Source organism: Cupressus sempervirens, chromosome 7 (assembly GCF_028749045.1).
Source record: "Cupressus sempervirens isolate cs-2001-9-10 chromosome 7, ASM2874904v1, whole genome shotgun sequence".
Classification (NCBI taxonomy): domain Eukaryota; kingdom Viridiplantae; phylum Streptophyta; class Pinopsida; order Cupressales; family Cupressaceae; genus Cupressus; species Cupressus sempervirens.
The window spans coordinates 76,556,270-76,571,199 of record NC_143124.1 but is presented as its reverse complement, the minus strand read 5'-3'; the positions used below and the strand labels follow the sequence as shown (position 1 = coordinate 76,571,199).

At 34.9% G+C, this 14,930-nt stretch overlaps 2 pseudogenes; both read left to right on the top strand.

Moving 5' to 3' along the window:
* The first annotated feature begins 4,219 nt into the window (after nt 1-4,219).
* LOC149545587 ((R)-mandelonitrile lyase-like) lies at nt 4,220-6,140 on the top strand (annotated as a pseudogene).
* Nucleotides 6,141-7,663: 1,523 nt separating this feature from the next.
* Nucleotides 7,664-14,125, top strand: LOC149545586 ((R)-mandelonitrile lyase-like; annotated as a pseudogene).
* Nucleotides 14,126-14,930: the final 805 nt, after the last annotated feature.

Genomic DNA, 14,930 nt, shown 5'->3' with positions numbered 1-14,930 from the left:
ATCATGCTAAAAATGCTTGCTATGCTTCCCATGGGATTTCATTTTTTATACAAAAGGTACAAGGAGTATAGTTCCAAATAAAAAGAGGCCATACATTTTATACAGTGGGAAATAGCCCTAAGACTCCATTTTGTGTTGCTTGCCTAGTTCAGAACAGCAACCTGTTAACTTACAAAATATTTTATTTGAACACACAAAACTCTCTGTAACAACACAAAAGCTAAAAAAATAAATGAAGGAAAAACACCACTAACACTTCCAACTCAAAAAACCCTAAGTCTGATTTGTACAAAGCATGAAAAAACACTCAAAGCAAGTAACTATAGTAATAAATAAAATGTTGATTACAATCTGTACATTGTTATTTCTCCTTCTTCCAACCTCTTGAAAAGGTTGAGTTTTACCTTATATAGACTTGGAATGTATGTTTCCAACTACTTTAAGTATTTGAAGGGTTCCCATAAAGAAGTTTCTCTTTTTGCATAAAAGTTGCAAAAGTTGTCAATCACAACTTTGCAAGAAATGAGCAATTTTTGCAACTTTGCAAATTTTCTACCCAAACTTGCTCTACTTGCTACCAAACTTTTCAAAGGCATAAGATGGATCCAAGACACCTAATAAGGACCATAAAACACTTTATTACCCTATTTGGCTGTCAAAACTAAAAAATACTCTATTGAGCCAAATGAGCAATTTTGAGCAATTAGGAGCAATATTGCATTGTGGGGCTCTTCTAACCTATATAGCCTCACCTTAGGACCAATTTGATCCTATTATTACTCTAGTGATGTGGATGGCATAACTAAAAGACAAAAACACCAAAGAAGCCCTAGGTCTAGCCTTTAGCCTACCTAGGTGCTCCTGCACCACAAAGAGGGAGAAATCAAATAAATACCTAGCAACTAAATGAACTCAAAGAGGGAGAAATGCTTGAGAAATACACAAAAAAAGAGAAGAGAGAGATACAATCAAATAGAGAGATTTGAAAAATAATAGAAGAGATAGATTGGCACTATGAGTGAGATATATAAGGAAATCAGAAAGAGGGAGATATAAGAGAAAGATTAAGAAGAGACTGACAAAAGTCACATTACCCTATAACATAGGAAGGACACATACTGATAGAGGGATTAAGTCATTGAAAAGTATAATAGTATTGAGTCTTCCTTCGTTATGGCTAGTAAAGATTAGTTTTCTGAAACATTTTGCTTTGAAGATAATTTATTGGTGAATGATCTTCATCAAATATGTGCAAATGAAAAGGTTGAGATATGTTCTGACAACCACCTTACTAAAAATGTTTATGAAGAATTCGATGCAACAATAGTTTTTAAAAAAGATGTTTCAAATATTAATGAAGTACTATAGCATTCTGTAGGAGACAAAGAATTAGATGAAGATTTTTCTAGTTGTGAAATGAAAATTGAGCAATCCATGGTGCCAGCCACATATGATTCTTCTTCTTTAATCAATTCAAATATTAAAGTTTTAGGTTTAGAAGGACATTTCTCAGATTTGATGAATGCTAAGGATGAAGAAGATGTTTAAGTTCTAGTAGAGTCTACGACATATCCACCACCTGATGATTGTCTTTATCCTTCACAAAAGAAGTTAGAATGTGTGGAAAATAGGGATGCATTTTTCAGCTCTGGTTCAGAATCAGAAGTTGTTTCTGATAGTGCTTGCAAATGGGAAAATGAAGATGATAATGTTGGAAAAGATTAAATGAATTATATTCAAGTAATGCATCCAGAATATGTTGAATATTTTCTTCCATCATAGAAGTTTGAGTATGCAAGGAAGGATGTACATGGAAGCATAGACGAATCAGAGGTCTATAATGAGGCATGGCTATTTGGAAAGATCTTATGGGTCATCATGTTGCAAAAGGCTTTGGGGCTTAATTTCAACAGTTAAGGAGTAGCTAAAGATTACCTATGTTGTTTCAAATTGATGAAGCATCTTTCTCTATTCAGAAGAGGTTCATAGTTTTCTCTTCCCATGAATGGCCACAAATGAATCTTTTTTTATTGTTGGTCCTACTGGTGAGGTTTCCTCACCTTTTGTAAATAATTTTTCTTTCAAATTTTGGTGTGTCTGGTTTAGTTTTTCCTTTCTTAGTTAGGTACTGGTTATTTTCTCCTGCTTTGTTTCAGTTTGCTTTGCTCCCCTCCACCCTCCCTGTATGCTACTTCTCGTTGTTTCTTTGGTCTAGACTTCGCAACCCAATGCTAAATGCACTTGCTTAACCAGAGATGTTGGATTCTCTATGCACTTTGCAGTGCATTTTCCCCAGTCGAAGAAAGTTGTTGTTTGACTTTAAGTCACCTATTTTTTTGGCAATATTGGAGTCATAGAGTTCTCAAGTAAGTTTCGTGTCTAGGTCTAAATCCTTCGTAGGTAGGCCATCCTTGTTGGATTTCCCTCTTTCTTGCCTTCTCATTCATAAGTTGGGTGGTTGGTTTAAGTGTTGTCATGTTGGGTAGGTGATAGTTCCTACCTGGCAAGGATATCATGTTTTATTGATGATCTTCTCAGATAAAGGATATACAAGTCTTTCTTATTTCAAAGATTCATGGAGCAATATGTGCAATCCAGAAAGACATTTGATTACTAAAGGTTCTACAAATTTGGAAGATCTCCAGGTGATCAAAGTACCATTATATCTTATCTGATATTAATAAAGGTCTCATTTCAAATAAGTGACCAGATTTGAAAGGAAGTTTTAAATTTTAAATTGCATGAAATACTAATCTTTTGAAAATTTCTCAATACAAAATGGCTTTTGAAGAAGCCAAGCTCTTAAAAGATATAGCTACCTGAATGTTACAATTTGTACATGTATTACATTGTTAATGGTGCTGAGATTCAAGAACGTCTGATCAATTGATTTCAAAATTAAATTGAAGTGTGGGACAATACCAATGACTTGCATAGGAGTATCATTACAATGGTGATATACTTAATATGATATGGTTATAGATTGTGATCAGAAAATGCATCAATATAATCGTTGTGCATTAAAAAGAGGTCTCTTTCTCAAGCTTGAAAGCATGCTTTTTCCCTCAAATTATGTCTCAATGAAGTTAGTCTTCATAACATGCAAGTTTAAAAGGACACCGATGCAAAAAGGGCCATTAGAATGCAACACATAACCATATAGACCATGTTCGACAATCAAATATGGTCAATGTTTTCAATGAAAAAAAGGTTTGGGTCGATTCTCCAGGTCTCTATAAAACCAATGAAGAAAATGGCGTGTAAAGTGGTTGAACAATAAAGGATATATTTCTTGGAAAATTTTTGAGTTCCAGCTACTCCATTGAGGTTGCGCACCTATTTTCTCAAAACCCGCTGGCCTCCATTTTCATGATTTCGAGTTATTTTCTAAAACCAAGGATTTGGGTCTTCTTAAAATGGTTCAATTAACATTTTCTATTCAAATCATATACCTTGGAAATGTGTGCAAAGTGGTGAGGCAGAAAATCCAAAATTAGGTGCTCCAAGATCATTTTCGCACCAAATTTTAAAAAACCCGCCGGTCGATATTCTAATGATATCGAGTTCTTTGTTAATTCTGATCAGCTGTGCCATGTTTGAATGGTTTAAAGTACATTTTTGGTCTTGCACGTATAGCTCAAAAATATCTCTGATGCTCGAAAGTGAAAATTTCAAATTTTGGTGCGCCAGAGCCATTCTGCATACCCGTAGAGGGCAAAACCCACTGGGCTTCTTCTTGTACAATTCATAGTCTTTTTAAAAAAAAACTATTCACTTGGGTTGTATTAAAATGATATGAAGAAAGTTTTCTCTTCAGAGAGTTCAACACGAAAAGGTGTGGAAGGTGTCGATGCGGGATTTCCATTTTCAAATGTGTTGAAGGTGTATTGACGTTATATCCAAGTCCGCGGGAAAAGAGAGGACATCGGTGCAAAAAGACTTGTGAGCTCTCTATAAGAAAGGCTTAAAGGTAGTAGATTATCTCCTTCAAAATACTATGCTCTTATGTATAATCAGAAGAATTTTTTATCATTATTCGCCAAGTGGAAAGCAAGAGAAAAATGGTTGCCGAAATCTCCATTCTGATGTTGCCAATCAACATGCTTGCATCCATGAAATATACAATTGGGCATGCAAATTAACACTTCCTATGAAGGATATGTGGTTGGAAATATATATTATAGATGCAGTATTGGTGTTCTTTATCATACCATTCGCCATGTTTTATTATGAAGGAGATCAGGAAAAGAGTGTTCGTAAAAGGGTTCTTAGTGCTTTGATGTCGGTCATTATGATAGCCGTTGTCATTGGGCTTGTGCTTGGAATTATTTACAGTCTTGTTGGTAAAGTTGATTTTACTGTACGACATCTTTCATCTGCAACAAATAAATTTCCAAGCAGTTGGTCTGATCTCTCAAGAAATTGTCCTTGTCTACAAGGAACAAATGGCAATAGTTTACAGTGTGCTGCTTACACAGCTAGTTCATCATCAGAGACTACTTGGATCATGCAGATGACCTTTCCAAAATATGTTGTAGCTCTTGCTACGATTGTTGGATCAGTACTATTTTTAATATTTGGTGGAGTAGGAATTTGCTTGTTTGCCTTTGGGTCTTATATTTTCTTTCCTTTGCCGACCAAAAGCCATTATTACTCGTGCACAATATATCAAGGAGGCTCTCCTCGTGGAAATCCTGACATTGAGAATGCTGATGCTTATGGGAAACCATTGATAGAAGAAGATATCTACACTTCCATAGCTCAAGGAGTTTTAATAGAGGATGAAGTTCACATTGATAGAGCTAGAGTTTTAGGAGGTGGAACTGCTATTAATGGTGGGTTTTACAGCAGAGCAAGCTTGGAATATATTCGAGGAATTGGCTGGGATGAGAAATTGGTGAATGAGTCTTTTCTCTGGGTGGAGAAAATGAGTGCATTTAGACCAAATCCCCTTTCTGTTTGGTCATCAGCTACAAAAGGAGCTCTTCTAGAAGTAGGAGTGCTTCCTTACAATGGGTATACTTTGGATCATTTGCAGGATACAAAGATTGGTGGCTCCACTTTTGATAACAATGGCAAACGACACACACCTGTAGATCTGCTAAAGTATGCAAACCCAAATAATATTGTTCTTATCCTCAATGCAACTATCTCCAGAGTTCTCTTCAAATATTCACCAAGAAAGTTGAAGGCTCGTGGAATAGAACTCATCAATTCCATCAATGGTACTTCTCACCAAGTCCTACTTGATGAATCTTCATCTTCGGCTAAGGTAATTCTATCAGCAGGAGCTTTGGGAAGTCCTCAGCTTCTACTCTTGAGTGGAATAGGTTCCTCCAAAGATCTTAAGAAATTATATATACATGTTTTAAAACATGTACCTTTAGTAGGAAAAAAGATTCAAGATAATCCATTTACATCAGTAGTAATATTATCTCCTATACCACTTAATTTTTCTAACATACAAGTGGTGGGCATACTAAAAAATTTGAAGATCTACATATATGCCAGTAGCTTTCTCCAAGAAGTTTCCTCAAATGGCTCTACCTTTGTAAATGGGTTGGGAGGGGCAATCTTGTTGAAATTAGCTTATCCATTATCAAGAGGAAATCTATGTCTAATTAGAAAGGATCCTAGAGACAATCCTTCTGTTTGTTATAACTACTATTTTCAGCCTAAAGATTTGGAAAAATGTGTGCAAGGTTTCAAGGTAATAGCTGATATTTATGAAACTAATTATTTACAGTGATTTGCCTTTAATTATTCTAATGGCACCAGTGGGCTACATTTCATTGGATCAACTTTACCCAAGAATAAATCAGATGAGATGGCCCTAGGAAAGTTCTGCACAGACAATCTTGGCACCATATGGCATTTCCATGGAGGCTGTGATATTGGCCATGTAATTGATAAAAGATATTGACTCAAAGGAATTCTTGGAATAAGGATAGTCAATTCTTCCACTTATAGAGATAGCCCTAGAACTAACCCATAAGCAACCACTATGATGCTCGGAAGATATATAGGAGTGAAGATTCTGCAGGAGCGTGGGATTTTTGTATGAGTTGAGAGGAATTTTCTACTCAAGACTTTCAAAATAATCTTTTTCATTCGAATATTCTAATAATTTTATAGATAAATTAGATATTTTGGGAAAAAAATGTGATAGGAATAAGGCAATACCACACATGAGAATGTCCAATTATTGGAAAGGTTCCAATTTCAGTAGCTGAGAACACATGATCGATCAAGATAAATGGAGAATCTAAAAAGACAAATAGGAAAAGGGGAATTAGAAAGAAGCAGTTATGAAACCAAAGGTCATCATGTGAAAACTTAAAAGTCATTGGAGGGAAACCAAACAATGGCTAAAGGAGATTATTTATTGCAAATCTTTTCCTAAGCCAGGGGTTCTTTTCCGGATACAGTCAGAGACCTGAAGGGAAGGAGAGGACATTTTAGATTAGATTTTTTTTTTTTCATTGCATGTAGATGGTTCAACCATTTTTGCATATAGTCAGAGAGCTGGAGTAGAGGGGGGTAAATTGTTGATGTAACAAGACTTGATATTGCAGAGTCAATAAAGGGTGTTTTATGTCAATAATTTATGTTCCAGTTAGTTAATTAGATGGTTCTTTCTCTTAATTTGAGTTACCATAGGAAGGAAAGGATTTCATTCTTTCATTGCAAATATGTGAATAAACCTCAGTAAGATGTGCTATGGGATTTTCAGAGAGGAACTAATTAGAAGCTCTTTATGTTTCATTTGTGTTTCTATAGGAAGTTGCTGAGTATATGGGTTCATAAGAATTGTGAGTTCTATATCTTGGTTTATAGATTATAAACTTTTTCTTACTTGGATTAAGTTCTATTTAGGCTTAGTTCGGTTTGCCTCTTCTGCTCTTGGGTTAAGAGCATACCCCACATTAGTTTTAGGATCAAAACATAATTCACTGAATATTTCTCATATAGGTAGCTGTACCTTAATTCAGAGGGAAACTAGTTATTCTCAGAAACAGCTTCCCAATTGTTGTGTAAAGTTGTTCTTCATTACAAATTGGGCAAATTGAAAAGAGAGTTAGAAGAAGAACAATCTGTTTACCAACAGATTTTTGGAAATTCTATTGGGGAATTGGAAAAGAAGATCAGTGCTTGAGATTGTATTTCTAGTTTTAATATTGTTATCTTGGTTTGAGATTGGTGACTCTGTGTCTTTAAAAGAATTCTATTTTCTATCAAATTTTGAAGGATTTGAAAGTTCTTATCATTTCGTTTCCCAGCTTGTATTTACAACAAACTTTGGTGACTAAGAGGAAGAACACTTTGATTTTTCAAGCTTCATTATTTTCATTGCTTCCTTAGCAATTAGCGACTCCGTTCTCAAAGAACCCCATTTACAAGTCAAGAAACAATTGCATTATAAAGTTTCTAATTGTAGAACCTTGGTGATGATTAAAGATTTTGAAAAAAAATTAAAAAATGATCACAATTAGTCTCTTTACCTATCATGAGGGAAATGGTGCAACCTCATGAGGATATAATTCTAAATTACAGAAAAGCTAGTGAAGTTTTGAAAGAATGAAAACTAGCTAGAAGGTTAGCTGCTATGGTACAAAGACAAATACAGAATTAGAGGCCAACTTAAGCACCAATTCAGTGACCCATGAGATGGAGGAAATGTATTGAGGTCAGATTTCTCTGAAAAATGATTTAAAATATAAAAAGAGATTTTTGCCATCTGTTGAAGAGATTGTGATTGATGATGATCCTATGCTTCAACAACTCTAGAGTAAATTTAAATAGAGTTTCAGCTATGCCACAAGAAACAACTTGATTATAGCTCAAGACCATCAGTCTAGAGAATCATGGAAGCTGATTGAAAAGAGATTCTATGTTCTCCAGGAGTTTAGACAGAAAAAAACTGATGCGAGTTCTAAAAAGGATGCTTTGTCTTCTCCCATCTTCCCTGCTTTGAGAGAACTTGCATTTTTAGTATTACCATGGATGAGCCATCAACATGAAGAAGGTAATCAGCATGAAAAGCATTTCCAACCTGAACCACCACAAGAAGAAGAAAAGGTTGTTATTATTCCTTGCTTCTCAACAGTATTTCCTATGGAGCCATTAGTTATACATTTAGATTCATCATTTAAGGTTGGAAATGAGACTTGTTCTCCTAATACTGAGCATGATGTAGTAAGTATGAATCTAGAACCAATCTAAGAATTGTAAACAAAAGAATTAGTTTTAGTCCAGCATGCTGAAATCATTGAAGTTGCAGAAAGCATTCCTAAGGTGGATAGAATCAATGAGCAAAATGAAGAGATCATATCGACCAATGCTTTGAGTTCCGAACAGAAAGAGAAGCCTAGTTTCCCAGAAGCACAACTTTTAGCAAATGAAAACAGCCTTCTCAATGATGAAGAATTGGTAAGAACAGTTGACAAAGAATTTTATTTCATGCCTTCATTTACCTATGATTTTAAAAGTTTCAGATTAAAAGACAATAAAGATAAACCTTTGCATGAAGTCTTTAATGAGAATAATCAGATAGTTAATGCAAAACATGAAGAGTTGAATTCCATTGAAAAATTTTGTGAAACTGATTTTCAAGTTGCAAAGGTTTGTGATGATACTATATTAGAATCTATGTGTCTTGAAGAGAAAGTGAGGTCATGTTTTGCTAAAGATGAAAATATGGTCGAAGAGTTGATAAGAAAAATTGAAAGAGAAATAAATGGGGATCATGAAAATTATCTTGAAACAAATGTGTTGGCTGCATTATGTTGTAGTGGTCATCATATTAAATCTGAGAATGTAACTTCTTATGAGGTGGATGAAAGTGATAATGAATTACCTTGGAAGAGGCACCGAAAAAAGAACATTTCTAGCCTATGGAGATTCTTGAAGATCATGAAGGAAAGGTAAGCAAAATTGAAAAAGAAGATCTATCTACATTTTCTTTTCCTAATGTTGATGAAATTTGTGAAATAGATGAAAAGAATGCGGGTGATATTTCAAAATGTTGGTCTAAAAATCATCCCAAGGCTGATGGATTATTTAAAAATGAAATTTCTGATGTCATTGAAAAGTATAATAGTATTGAGTGTTCCTTCATTATGGTTGGTAAAGATCAATTTTCTGAAACATTTTGCTTTAAAGATAATTTATTGGTGAATGATCTTGATCAAATATTTGTGAATGAAAAGGCTGAGATATGTTCTGACAACCACCTTACTAGAAATGTTGATGAAGAAATCAATGCAACAATACTTTTTGATAAAGACATTTTAAATATTAATGAAGTACTACAGCATCCTGTAGGAGACAAAGAATTAGATGAAGATTTTTCTAGTCGTGAAATGAAAATTGAGCAATCCATGGTGCCAGCCACATATGATTCTTCTTCTTTAATCAATTAAAATATTAAAGTTTTGAGTTTAGAAGGACATTTCTCAGATTTGATGAATGCTAAGGATGAAGATGTTTTATTTCTGGTAGAGTCTATGACATATCCACCACCTAGTGATTGTCTTTATCCTTCACAAAAGAAGTTAGAATGTGTGGAAAATAGGTATGCATTTTTTAGCTCTGGTTCAGAATCAGAAGTTATTTTTGACAGTGCTTGCAAACGAGCAAATGAAGATGATAATGCTAAAAAAGATGAAATGAATTATATTCCAGTAATGCATCCAGAATATATTGAATATTTTCTTCCATGATAGAAGTTTTAGTATGCAAGGAAGGATGTACATGGAAGCATAGACGAATCAAAGGTCTATAATGAGGCATGGCTGTTTGGAAAGATCTTGTGGGTCATCATGTTACAAAAGGCTTTGGGGCTTAAGTTCAATAGTGAAGGAGTAGCTAAATATTACCTATGTTGTTTCAAATTGATGAAGCATCTTCCTCTATTTAGAAGAGGTTCATACTTTTCTCTTCCTGTGAATGACCACATATGAATCTTTCTTTATTGTTGGTCCTGCTGGTGAGGTTTCCTCACCTTTTGTAAATAAGTTTTCTTTCCAATTTTTGTGTGTTTGGTGTAATTTTTCCTTGCTTAGTTAGGTAGTTGTTATTTTCTCCTACTTTGTTTCAGTCTGCTCTGTTCCCCTCCACCCTCCCTATATGCTACTTCTTGTTGTTTCTTTGGTCTAGACTCTGCAACCCAATGCTGAAGGCACTTGTTTAACCAGAGACGTTGGATTCTATATGCACTTTGCAGTGCATTTTCCCCAGTCAGAGCCAGCTATTGCTTGACTTTAAGTCACCTATTTTTTTTGGCAATATTGGAGTCATAGAGTCCTCAAGTCAGTTTTGTGTCTAGGTCTAAGTCCTTCATAGGTAGGCCATCCTTTTCGGGTTTCCCTCTTTCTTGCCTTCTCATTCATAAGCTGGGTGGTTGGTTTAAGTGTCATCATATTGGGTAGGTGATAGTTCCCGCCTAGAAAGGATATCATGTTTTATTGATGATCTTCTTAGATAAAGGATATACAATTCTTTCTTATTTCAGCGATTCATAGAGCATTATGTGCAATCCAGAAAGACATTTGATTACTAAAGGTTCTACAAATTTGGAAGATCTCCAGGTGATCAAAGTACCATTATAACTTATCTAATATCAATAAAGGTCTCATTTCAAATAAGTGACCAGATTTGAAAGGAAGTTTTAAAGTTTAAATTGCATGAAAGACTAATCTTTTGAAAATTTCTCAATACAAAATGGCTTTTGAAGAAGCCGAGCTCTTAAAAGATATAGCTACTTGAATGTTACAATTTGTACATGTATTACATTGTTAATGGTGCTGAGATTCAAGAACGTCTAATCAATTGATTTCAAAATTAAATTGAAGTATGGGACAGTACCAATGACTTGCATAGGAGTATCATTACAATGGTGATATACTTAATATGATATGGTTACAGATTGTGATCAGAAAATGCATCAATATAATCGTTGTGCATTAAAAAGAGGTATCTTCCTTAACTTGGTTTTAGCTCTTGCTCAAGCTTTAAAGCATGCTTTTTCCCTCAAAGTATGTCTCAATGAAGTTAGTCTTCATAACATGCAAGTTTAAAAGGACACCGATGTAAAAATGGCCATTAGAATGCAATGCATAACCACATAAACCATGTTCGACAATCAAATATGGTCAATGTTTTTAATGAAAAGAAGGTGTGAGTCGATTCTCCAGGTCTTTGTAAAACCAATGAAGAAAATGGCATGTAAAGTGGTTGAAGAATAAAGGAGATATTGCCTAGCAGATTTTTGAGTTCCAGCTACTCCATTGATGTTGCGCACCTATTTTCTCAAAACCCGCTGGCCTCCATTTTCATGATTTCGAGTTATTTTCTAAAACTAAGGATTTAGGTCTTCTTAAAATGGTTCAATTAACATTTTCTATTCAAATCATATACCTTGGAAATCTGTGCGAAGTGGTGAGGCAGAAAATCAAAAATTAGGTGCTCCAAGATCATTTTCGCACTAGATTTTATAAAACCCGTCGGTGAATATTCTAATGATATCGAGTTCTTTGTTAACTCTGATCATCTGTGCCATGTTTGAATGGTTTGAAGTACATTTTTTGTTTTGCGAGTATAGCTCAAAAATATCTTCGATTCTCCAAAGAAAAAATTTCAAATTTTGGTGCGCCAGAACCATTCTGCGTACCCATAGAGGCCAAAACCCGTCGAGCTTCTTCTTGCATGATTCAGAGTCATTTTTAAAAAAAACTATTCACTTGGTTTGTATTAAAATGATATGAAGAAATTTTTCTCTTCAGAGAGTTTGGCATGAAAAGGTGTGGAAGGTGTCGACACAGGATTTCCATTTTCAGATGTGTTGAAGGTGTATTGATGTTATATCCAAGTCCGTGGGCAAAGAGAGGACATCGGTGCAATAAGACTTGTGATCTCTCTATAAGAAAGGCTTAAAGGTAACAGATTATCTCCTTCCAAATAGTACTCTCTTATGTATAATCAAAAGAAGTTGTGATCATCGTTCATCAAGTGGAAAGCAAGAGAAAAATGGTTGCCGAAATCTCCATTCTGATGTTGCCAATCAACATGCTTGCATCCATGCAATATACAATGGGGCATGCAAATTAACACTTCCTATGAAGGATATGTGGTTGGCAATATATATTATAGATGCAGTATTGGTGTTCTTTGTCATACTGTTCGCCATGTTTTATTATGAAGGAGATCGGGAAAAGAGTGTTGGTAAAAGGGTTCTTAGTGCTTTGATGTGGGTCATTATGATAGCTGTTGTCATTGGGCTTGTGCTCAGAATTCTTTATGGTCTTGTTGGGAAAGTTTATTTTACTGTATGACATCTTGCATTTGCAAAAAATACATTTCCAAGTAGTTGGTCTGATCTCTCAAGAAACCATCCTTGTCTGCAAGGAACAAATGGCAATAGTTTACAGTGTGTTGCTTACACAGCTAGTTCATCATCAGAGACTACTTGGATCATGCAAATAACCTCTCCAAAATATGTTGTAGCTCTTGCTACGATTGTTGGATCAGTACTATTTTCAATATTTGGTGGAGTAGGAATTGCTTGTTTGCCTTTGGGTCTTATATTTTCTTTCCTTTGCCGACCAAAAGCCATTATTACTCGTGCACAATATATCAAGGAGGTTCTCCTCATGGAAATCCTGACATTGAGAATGTTAACACTTATGGGAAACTATTGATAGAAGAAGATAACTACACTTCCATAGCTTAAGGAGTTTTAACAGAGGATAGAGTTCACATTGATAGAGCTAGAGTTCTAGGAGGTGGAACTACCATTAATGGTGGGTTTTACAGCAGAGCAAGCTTGGAAGATATTCGAGGAATTGGCTGGGATGAGAAACTACTGAATGAGTCTTTTCTCCAGGTTGAGAAAATAAATGCATTTAGACCAGATCCCCTCTCTATCTAGTTATCAGCTTCAAAAGGAGCTCTTCTAGAAGTAGGAGTGCTTCCTTACAATGGGTATACTTTGGATCATTTGCAGGGTACAAAGATTGGTGGCTCCATTTTTGATAACAATGGCAAACAACACATATCTGCAGATCTGTTGAAGTATGCAAACCCATACAATATTGTTGTTCTCCTTAATGCAACTATCTCCAGAGTTCTCTTCAAATCTTCACCAAGATAGTTGGAGGCTCGTGGAATAGAATTCATCAATTCCATCAATGGTACTTCTTACCAAGTGCTACTTGATGAATCTTCAGCTTCAGTGAGGTAATTCTATCAGCAGGAGCTTTGGGAAGTCCTTAGCTTCTACTCTTAAGTGGATTAGGTCCCTCCAAAGATCTTAAGAAATTAAATATATCTATTTTAAAACATTTACCTTCAGTAGGAAAAAAGATTCAAGATAATCCATTTACATCAGTAGTAATATTATCTCCTATACCACTTAATTTTTCTAACATACAAGTGGTGGGCATACTAAAAAATTCAAAGATCTACATATATTGCAGTAGCTTTCTCCAAGAAGTTTCCTCAAATGGCTCTACCTTTGTAAATGGGTCATGAGGGGAAATCTTGTTGAAAGTAGATTATCCATTATCAAGAGGAAATCTAAGTCTAATTAGCAAGGATCCTAGGGACAATCCTTTTGTTCGTTATAACTACTATTTTGAGCTTGAAGGTTTGGAAAAATGTGTGCAAGGTCTCAAGGTAATAGCTAATATTTATGAAACTAATTCTCTGTAGTGATTTGCCTTTAATTATTCTAATGGCACCAGTGGGCTATATTTCATTGGATCAGTTTTACCCAAGAATAAATCAGATGAGATGGCCCTAGGAAAGTTCTGCATAGACAATCTTGGCACCATATGGGATTTCCATGGAGGCTATGATATTGACCATGTAATTGATAAAAGATATTGACTCAAAGGCATTCTTGGAATAAGGATAGTCGATTCTTCCACTTACAAAGATAGCCCTAGAACTAATCCACAAGAAACCACTATGACGCTTGGAAGATATATAGGAGTGAAGATTTTGCAGGAGCGTGGGATTTTCGTATGAGTTGAGAAGAATTTTCTACTCAAGACTTTCTAAAAAACCCTTTTCATTGGAATATTCTAATAATTTCATAGATAAATTAGATATTATGGGAAAAAAATGTGATAGGAATAAGGCAATACCATACATGAGAATGTCCAATTATTTGAAAGGTTCCAATTTCAGTAGCTGAGAACACATGATCGATCAAGATAAATGGAGAATCTGAAAAGACAAATTGGAAAAGGGGAATTAGAAAGAAGAAGTTATGAAACCAAAGGTCATCATGCAAAAATTGAAAAGTCATCGGAGGGAAACCAAACAAAGGCTGAAGGAGATTATTTATTGCAAATCTTTTCCTAAGCCAGGGGTTCTTTTTCAGATACAGTCAGAGAGCTAAAGGGAAGGAGAGGACATTTTAGTTTAGATTTTATTTTTTATTTCATTGCATGTAGACGGTTCAACCTTTTTTGCATACAGTCAGAGAGCTGGAGTAGAGGGGGGTAAATTGTTGATGTAACAAGACTTGATATTGTAGAGTCAATAAAGGATGTTTTATGTCAATAATTTATGTTCTAGTTAGTTAATTAGATGGTTATTTCTCTTAATTTGAGTTACCATAGGAAGGAAAGGATTTCATTCTTTCATTGCAAAGATGTGAATAAACCTCAGTAAGATGTTCTCTGGGATTTTTAGAGAGGAACTGATTAGAAGCTCTTTATGTTTCATTTGTGTTTCTATAGGAAGTTGCTGAGTATATGGGTTCATAAGAATTGTGAGTTCTATTGCTTGGTTTATAGATTAGAAAGTTTTTCTTGCCTGGATTAAGTCCTATTTAGGCTTAGTTCAATTTTCCTCTTCTTCTCTCGGGTTAAGAGCATACCCCACATTAGTTTTAGGATCAAAACATAATTCATTGAATATTT